Below are 9,830 nucleotides of genomic sequence, written 5' to 3'. Positions count from 1 at the left end.
GCACTGAGCCAGGAATAGCCCTGAGCACCACAGGGTGTGAGCCAAAAACCAACAAAATAAAAATAAATTAAATTATTTAAAAAGAGGAAGGTCAGCTAGCAACAAAAATTCAGTGAATCTTCAGGTAGTTACTTTAATAACTGTCTTATTTAATTTATTTAAAATAATTTCTTTGTTTATTTATAATTTATTTTTATTAAAAACATCATGATTTACAAAGTTCTTCATTGTACAGTTGTTTCAGGCATCTTAAGTGTTCCAGAACCACCAGTGTGACCTTCCCTCCACCAATATCCCCAATTTCCTTCCCAATCTCAACCTGCCCTCTTTGGCACATAACAAATTTACTTTCTATTGCTTATTCCAACGAAACTTTTAAAACTGGAAAATAGAATGATCAGAAAATAAATCAGTGAAAGTAAATTTTTGATTATTATGTGATTTTTATGTAAATAAGAAAGTTTGAACCATTTAATATAATAAAATACCTATTCTCATTTATATAAGTTAGCTTTTAACTCTCATATCTAAAATATATTGCATTAAATTTTATTTTATGCAAAATATTTTTATTTTATTTTGGATTTCATTATGGTAATTATCATGTCTTACCTGTCATTAATAAACTTTTTAAAACGTTCTGTGCTGATATATTTTGGAGTTTACATAATATAGGTAAGGCCTACATATGGAAAAATATTTTCTCACCCTACACTTTATTTAAACATTGTGGTTTGCAATGTTGTTCATGATGCTGTGTTACAAGCATTCAATAATCCAACACCAATCCCACCACCACTGTCACCTTCCCTCCACCATTCTCTTCAGTTTTCCCCCCCATGGGGTAAGCATTTCTGATGTGACCGGAAGAGTGAAAGTTGCAAAAGAGAGTAACAAGGAGAGGGAAGTGTACGAGCTATGAGGTTGAAAATGGTGGGTAGACAGTTTCTTCTGCATAGGAGGTGGAATTTCTGCTGAGGGGTACTGGGTGAGAGGCAGGAGGGGATCCTGGTGGGTTTTTGTTTTGTTTTGTTTTCATTTTTTTACTATTTTATTTTGTTATTTTATCGATTGAGATTCTGAGTTCACAATTAATAACGATTAAATGATAAATGAGAGTTAATAATTATTTCTTATGCAAGTAATTTCTCCACACCCATCACCAGTTGTACCTACCACCCTCTCCTAGGACCCCGCCATTCCTCCCTCTCAAACTCACCCCCTATCTCCAACTCAGTGCTGTGGGTCAGTTCTCTCATTATGTTGCCTTTGGCCCTTGGTTGCTCCCTGGCTGTGTAGGTTTAAGTCCCACAAGAGAGAGAGAAAATTCTGTGTCTGTCCCTTTCCTTCTGATTCCATGTAACACAAGCTCCTCTAGCTCCGTCTAAGTCGCAATACATGATTGAATTTTGGTGTAGTATTTAAAGGTGATAGAATGATGGGGCTGGAGCAATAGTTCAACAGTTATGGTGCTTACCTTGCACGCAGCTGACCTGAGCTCATTCTCAGGCACCCCATAAGGTCCACTGGGAATAATCCCTGAGCATAGAGTCAGGAGTAAGTCCTGAGCACCATCTTGTGAGACCAAAAAATAAAAACAATTCCCCCTTCCCAAAAGTGTGTCATTTGGAGAAAATACTGTAATGGTAGAGGGAAGGAAAACAGGGTGATGATAGCCTTCCGTACTGTGCTATCACTCCAGTTCTAAATATATTTGGGGGAGGCTTTTGGGTCACACTTGGCGATGCTCAGGAGTTACTCCCGGCTCTGCACTCAGTAATTACTTTTGGTGGTGCTCAGGGAACCATATGGGATGCTGGGGATGGATCCCAGGTTGACCACATGCAAAGTAAATACCCTACCCACTGTCCTGTCCTATCACTCCTGCCCAAATACATATATATTTTAAAAAGCACCCAAGCAAACAAAAGTGAATCTGAGTTTGATCCAAGAAAGCAGTACTATAAAGAATATGAGCAATATTATTATAATGTACACCATATAAGTTCATAGCGGGTAGAGCCTTTGCCTTTCACACAGCCGACCCAAGTTCGATTCCTCCACCCCTCTCGGGGAGGCTGGCAAGCTACTGAGAGTATCCCGCCCACACGGCAAAGCCTGGCAAGCTACCTGTGACATATTCGATATGCCAAACACAGTAACAGCAAGTCTCACAATGGAGACTTTACTGGTGCCTGCTCAAGCAAATCGATGAACAACAGGAGTTGTTGACCATATAAGTACATGTATTATCACTGCATCACTGTCATCCCATTGTTCATTGATTTACTTGAGTGGGCACCAGTAATGTCTCCATTTGTCCCAGCCCTGAGATTTTAGCAGCCTCTCCTTACTCGTCTTTCCCAGTGCTGCTGTATTGGAAGCTCTTCCAGGGTCAGGGGAATGAGACTCATTATTGTTACTGTTTTTGGCATATTGAATATGCCACGGGTAGATTGCCAGGCTCTGCTGTGCAGGCGGGATACTCTCAGTCACTTGTTGGGCTCTCTGAGAGGCATGTATATATATATATATATATATATATATATATATATATATTTGTTTTTCCTCTATGATTTGTCACCTACTGTCTGAACCCCATCAAATATGATGTGGTAATTACGGAAAATGGGTAGGGAGTGTCTTATAATGTGTCACGGGACCAAGCGGTCCAGGAATATGTTCACTCATATGTGAGGCTCAGCCCGAGTGTGTGGAAAGTGGCCTGAAGTGTGGCAGCAGTTGGGTATTGGAGGTCAGCCACTGGGGCTGGGTACCTTGGGGCAGGGAGGACTCTCACCCACCACCCTCTGGGGTACCCGAGTGAAAACAGCTTGGCTCGAAGTCCAGTGGCATGGTTATGGGAGCTTCATTTTATGCTCCCTTCCGGGAGAAGCAGCCATGAGTTCTGAAGAGTGGCCGATGAGATTATAAATACTATATTATAATATAATATTATAATTCTTATAAGTATAATTCATGTATTATAATATAGAAAAATAATTGAAGCATAATCATTCCATTTTTATATCCATGTATACAATATCCATCGTATACAATATAGCATAAAAATAGAGTTAAAAATATGAAAAGATGGGGCTGGAACGATAGCACAGCGGGTAGGGCGCTTGCCTTGCACGTTGCCAACCCAGGTTCGATTCCCAGCATCACATATGGTCCCCTGAGCACCGACAGGAGTAACTCCTGAGTGCAGAGCCAGGAGTAACCCCTGTGGATCAATGGTTGTGACCCAAAAAGCAAAAAATATATATATGAAAAGAGAGGGGCTGGAGAGATAGCACACCGGGTAGGGTGTTTGCCTTGCATGCAGCCGACCCGGGTTGGATTCCCAGCATCCCATATGGTCCCCTGATCATCGTCAGGAATAACTCCTGAGTGCAGAGCCAGGAGTAAACCTGTGCATCACCAGGTGTGACCCAAAAAGAATATATATATATATATATATATATATATATATATATATATATAAAGAGAGAGAGAGAACATGGTAAGGGTTCTCAGGTTGGAGTGAATCTGAATTGTTCCAGAAAAAATATATAAAGAGAAGGTGGGAACAAGGAGATAGCTTAAGAGCAGGAGCTCATTGTGTGTGGGAGATAGGCCTGAATACAATTCAATTCAATTCCTGGTTCAATTCCTATCATTTGTGGATGGGCCACAGCAATAGCACAGCAGATAGGGACTTGCCTTGCTCACAGCTGACCTGGATTCAATTCCCAGCATCCCATGTGCTCCCCTGAGTCAGCTGGGGGCCCAAAGACAAACAAACGAAGTTTGTCAAGCCTTTGTGATATCATTAAAAAAGAAATAACTCAATATAACATGACAAGTTAAGACTTTGCTTGCTATATGTTCCAATGACATAGAAAATAGCTACATTTTGAGATTTGCTACCAATATAGATTTATGATTCAGCTCTATGAGCTGGAAAAACGCATGTCTGTGTTAAAGGAAGTATGAGGGCCAGAGAGATAGTACAGCAAGTAGAGCGTTTGCTGTGCAAACCAGGGTTTGATATCCAGCAGTGTCAGGAGTAACTCCTGAGTGCAAAGCCAAGAGGAACCTCTGAGCATTGCTGTATGTGACCAAAAAAAAGCAAAAACAGAAGGAAATATCAAAAAGTATCCTATCCCCTTCATATTCCAAAGCTGCCCCAAAGCCCTTTGTGTTATAAAGTCTTAATGAGTTATAAATAAAACAACTGATTAAAATAGGCAGGTAATAATGAAATAGCCTGAAATCCAAGAGTATTTTGTTGTTTGGGGTTTTTTTGTTTGTTTTGGGAGGGATGGAGAGGTTCATTTGTTGGTTGGTTGTTTTGTTATTGTTGTTGTTGTTGTTGTGTTGGTATTGGGGCAGTGCACAGTGTGTACTCCTGCCTGTATGCTCAAGGCACCATATGGTGTGATCAGACTATGGTGGGGTGCATTCAAGGCAAACACTATCCATTTACTATCTCTCCAGATGCAGAAATCCAGTATTTTATTAATTTTTTTTATTTTTTTTGCTTTTTGGGTCACACCTGGTGATGCACAGGGGTTACTACTGGCTCTGCACTCAGGAGTTACTCCTGCCAGTGCTCAGGGGACCATATGGGATGCTGGGAATCGAACCCAGGTCGGCCGCGTGCAAGGCAAATACCCTACCCGCTGTGCTATCTCTCCAGCCCAGTATTTATTTTTTAATCCCACCTTTCCAGGTGACCAGGAACATCCACTGAGCCATGACAATATGGGTGAACCAATCATCCACAGATGACTTCATTCTCCTGGGCATCTTCTCCCAGAGCCAGACTGACCTTGTTCTCTTCTCAGCGGTCATGATCGTCTTCTTAGTAGCCGTCTGTGGGAACGTTCTCCTCATACGTCTCATCTACACCGACTCTCGCTCCACACCCCCATGTACTTCTTCCTCAGCCAGCTCTCCTGCATGGACCTCATGCTGGTCTGTGACATCGTGCCCAAGATGGCCACCTGTGTAAACTCACACAACTTGGGGGGCACGGCACCCACACAGCGGCGGCTCTATCTCTCCCGCCACCCGCGTTCGGTAGTCTCACCCTTCTACCACCCCGGAGAGGTCGATGGCGATGGTCAGGCGGGGGAAGGAACGAGGGCCAGGCTGGTTGGTATTAGTCGTAGTTTATTCTGATTCCTTCCTCTTCTCCTCCATCTCTCTATCTCTCCCTTTTGCCCAATCTACTCTCCCTATATCCCCCTCCAAGAGCAATTCGGGAAGACAATGACATAGGTGTGGTCACAATCAATAGGGGTGGAGATCAACAGGGGTAGAAATCTTAGCCTCAGGGAAGACCGCTCCTAGGACAGATCCTTCCTTAGCAGGAGGACCCACCCTAGAGCAGAATTCCATGGGCGTGCCTCTCCTCTCCTTGACCGACAAGCGTACAAGAATATAATATAAGTCATTTTGTATGGATACAGTAAGAAATATCTTAAACTTATAGAATTGCTCTCCTAGGGCCATCTCGATCTCAGACTACGGTGCTCAGGCCAGATAGTCTTTCCCACCCCTAGCAGGATCCTAGTCTTGTCGTTACCTTTGGATCATGACAGCATTTGTCTATGATCAAACTCTTAACTTATAGTTAAGAATCGTGGCACTTTGGCCTGGCCCATTTCGCTGCCAGGGTAGCTCACCGCTTGCCCTGGGTCCATTCAGTCCCTCGTCGGGACCCTGCTTTTGGGGTGTTAGGAACTATGGGCAACTGAGGCTTAAGTCGAGAAAGATGATGCCCGGGAGTGAATAATACTCAAGGCCAATCAAATCCTAAATTACAAAGCATAATGTTAACGGTCTTCCTGTATCTATACAAAAAGGATATTACTTTAAGGTAAACTGTTCATAAGGCATAAGGAGAGGAAAAGGGCAATATTTCACTCATACATATAAAATCATAGATTTCTGGGAAACTGATCTTACAAATTAACAAAGTCTGATTAAGGGGAAAGCTGATTAACTGGGTGGAAGAGCATAGGGAAGACTGTTTACAGATAAACACAATGGAAGTGGAAGTGCTTCAGGAGCACTGAGGTGGGTGTAACCAGATAAAGCCTAAGCTTCTTGAAGGACAAAGCAATGTTACCCAACAGCCACCAACTTCCTGTCTGGCCAGAAGTCTATCTCCTTCCTGGGTTGTGGTGTACAAATTGTCTTTTTTGCTTCTCTGGTGGGATCTGAAGGGCTCCTGCTGGGACTCATGGCTTATGACCGCTACGTAGCCATTAGCCATCCACTCCACTACCCCATCCTCATGAGTCCCAAGGTCTGTCTCCAGATCGCTGGAAGCTCCTTGGCCTTTGGCATCCTGGATGGCGTGATCCAGGTGGTGGCGGCAATGACCTTCCCCTATTGTGGCTTGAGGGAAGTGGACCACTTCTTCTGTGAGTTTCTGTCTTTATTGAAGCTGGTCTGTGTCGATAAATCCATTTTTGAGCATGTGCTCTTTGCACATGTGCTGTGTTTTCATGCTTCTCCTGCCCTTTTCCATCATTGTGGCTTCCTGGAGAAGTTCTATAAAGAAGACCACACCTTCTACAAGATCATTGTGGGTGATTTTAATGCCAAGATAGGACCGAGAAGATCAGCTGAAGAACTTCACATCGGAACCCATGGCCTAGAATGGAACGAACAGGGTGAGAGACTGTCTGAGTTCATCATGTCGACCAAGACCATTCATGGTAACTCACAGTTCCAGAAGGCAGAATCTAAACGATGGACATGGGAGTCTCCCGGTGGACGATTCCACAACGAAATAGACCACATCATATTCAATCGACGGTTTTGCCTGACTGATGTCGCTGTTGTCCCAAAATTTCGAACGGGATCGGACCACCGTCTCCTTCGTGCAAAATTCTACTTCACAGAGCGGGGAGAAAGGGCTGCAAAGTTCAAAAAGAGAACTCCCAGAACGACCACCAACTGGGAACTCTTTGGTACTATTGCGGCAACATGGGAAGATGCCATTGTTGACAACATTGACGAGGAATACGATCGACTGGTTCAGCACCTCCATGAATGTGCGAGGAACGCCAAGAGAGAGATAGCCACAAAAAGTCGCCTATCTTCGAAAACTCTTGAGCTAATTCGCCAGCGTGGTTTGGGGCATGCCTCAGGCAACCGCAAGCTAACGTCCGAGCTTGCAAAGCAGTGCAGAGATGCGATCAAGGAAGACCTCAAAGAGAGAAGAGCAGAAGTACTGATAGATGCGGCAGAAGCCGGGAAAAGTATTCGTAACGCCCGCCTGTCCTTCGCCAACTATAAGACCAAGATGACTGCCCTCCGACGTCCTGATGGATCCATCACATCCTCCAGAACGGCAATGGAGAAGATTATCCATGACTTCTACTCAAATCTCTTCGATAGCCATGTCCACTTGCCGACATACCAAATTCCACAGGATGGGTATGTCGTTCCCAACGTTCTCCCTTCCGAAATCCGACACGCCATTTCGTCAGTAAAGAAGCAAACAGCACCCAGCCCAGACAAGGTCAGACCTGAACACCTGAAGAACCTGCCGTCAGTACTCATCAATACACTGGCTCGGCTCTTCACTCGCTACCTGTCTGAATGCAAGGTTCCATCTCAATGGAAAACCAGCAGGACTGTACTACTGTTCAAGAAGGGAGACATCCATGACATTGGCAACTATCGCCCGATCTGCCTATTGTCTGTCATCTACAAGTTGTTCACTCGAGTCATCCTGAATAGGATTGGCAGAACACTAGATGAAGGACAACCATGTGAGCAAGCAGGGTTCCGCAAAGGATTCAGCACCATCGACCATATCCACACGATAACCAAACTCATTGAGGTTTCTCGGGAGTTGAAGATGCCGCTCTGCTTAACGTTCATTGATTTAAAGAAGGCCTTTGATTCTGTTGAGACGGAAGCGGTCATTGAAGCCCTAGCCAATCAGGGCATTCAAGCCCAATACATCAGGATCCTCTGTGAGCTGTATTGCGGATTCACTACCAGGATCTCACCATTCTACAAAGAAGTGATCGTTGATGTCAAGAGAGGGGTGAGGCAGGGTGATACCATTTCACCAAAACTCTTCAGTGCCACCCTCGAGAACATCATGCGCCGACTGGAATGGGAAGAAATGGGAGTGAAGATAGATGGTCGGCAACTACACCACCTCCGCTTTGCTGATGACATTGTTTTAATAACACCAAACATCAGCCAAGCGGCACAAATGCTGGCCGACTTTGACCGTGAGTGTGGAAAGGTAGGACTACAGCTGAATCTTACGAAGACAATGTTTATGAGAAACAGCCTTGTTCCTGACGCCCCATTCGCTCTCAATGGAACGACCATCTCCGAATGCAACAGCTATGTGTACCTAGGTCGAGAGGTCAACATGACAAATGACCTGGCACCCGAGCTGCGCAGGAGGAAGAGAGCGGCTTGGAACGCCTTCAAGAACGTCGAAGAAATAGCTAAGAGGACGAAGAACCTCCGGCTCCGGGCACATCTCTTTGATTCCACTGTTCTTCCTGCATTAACATATGCCTCAGAGACCTGGGCCCTACGCAAACAAGATGAGAACGTCATTCAGGTCTCCCAAAGAAGAATAGAAAGAGCTATGCTTGGAATATGACGTTTCACTCAAATGAGAGAACGAATCCGGAGTTCTGACATCCGTCGACGATCAAGGATCAGGGACGCTGTCTCATTTGCCAAGGTGTCGAAAATCAGATGGGCTGGTCACGTAATGAGATTTAAAGACGACCGTTGGACTAGAGCTGTTACTGATTGGATTCCACGGGATGTCAAGAGACCGCGTGGCCGCCCACCTACCAGATGGTCAGACTTCTTTGTCAAGGTCATGAACGATCGGTTTGAGGCCCTCCATGTTCCCGGAGCGAACAGATGCCATTGGGCTACACTAGCACGCGACAGGGACAAATGGAGACGTTACTGGCGCCCGCTCGAGCAAATCGACGACTAACGGGAAGTTAAGTGATTAAGTGATTAAGTGGCCTCCTATGCATGGATTCTCAGAGCAGTGCTCCGTATGCGCTCTGCTCAGGCCCGTAAGAAGGCTCTGACCACATGTTCCTCCCATCTCACAGCTGTGTTCCTCTTCTTTGGGGCTGCCATGTTCATCTACCTGAGACCTAAGCGCTTACCGGGCCCCACGCCATGACAAGGTGGTTTCTCTCTTCTACACAGTACTCACCCCTATGCTCAACCCTCTCATTTATAGCCTGAGAAACCAGGAGGTGATGGGGGCCCTGATGAAGGGGCTAGACCATTGCAGAATTGGCATCCTGCAGTGAAAAGCCAGGGCAACCTATACCCAGTGCTGCCAACTCGTGACTGGATGATACCAGGTAAGTCAGATTCACACGAGTCTCTGCTTTGTCAATAACACAGATTGTATCCACTGCATTCTTTGGGAAGTCTTTGCAAATGAAAAATCTAAGCTCTATCACTTTGGTGACAGAAAGAAAGGAAGAAATAAAGGAAGAAGGAAGGAAGGAAAGACGGAAGGAAGGAAGGAAAGACGGAAGGAAGGAAAGACGGAAGGAAGGAAGGAAGGAAGGAAGGAAGGAAGGAAGGAAGGAAGGAAGGAAGGAAGGAAAGGGCATTTTCCCCTCTCTTGTGAACTGACTCCTTGATAAAGTACTTTAAAATAGAAGTAGAGTACAACAGATTGATAGTACACCAGATATCATTTGCGTTGCACACGGCCAACCCTGGTTCGATCCCATTTGGTCCGCCAAGCAATGCCAGGAGTAATCCCTGAGTGCAGAGCCAGGAGTAACCCCTGAGCATCACGAGGT

At 45.0% G+C, this 9,830-nt stretch overlaps 1 pseudogene; it reads left to right on the top strand.

Annotated features, from left to right (window-relative positions):
- Positions 1-4,744: 4,744 nt before the first annotated feature.
- Positions 4,745-9,323, top strand: LOC130021291 (olfactory receptor 56-like; annotated as a pseudogene).
- Positions 9,324-9,830: the final 507 nt, after the last annotated feature.

The sequence above is a fragment of the Sorex fumeus genome, unplaced genomic scaffold (genome assembly GCF_029834395.1).
Source record: "Sorex fumeus unplaced genomic scaffold, SorFum_2.1 ptg000015l, whole genome shotgun sequence".
NCBI lineage: Eukaryota > Metazoa > Chordata > Mammalia > Eulipotyphla > Soricidae > Sorex > Sorex fumeus.
The sequence above is the reverse complement of the archived record's forward strand: the minus strand, read 5'-3'. Positions and strand labels throughout refer to the sequence as shown.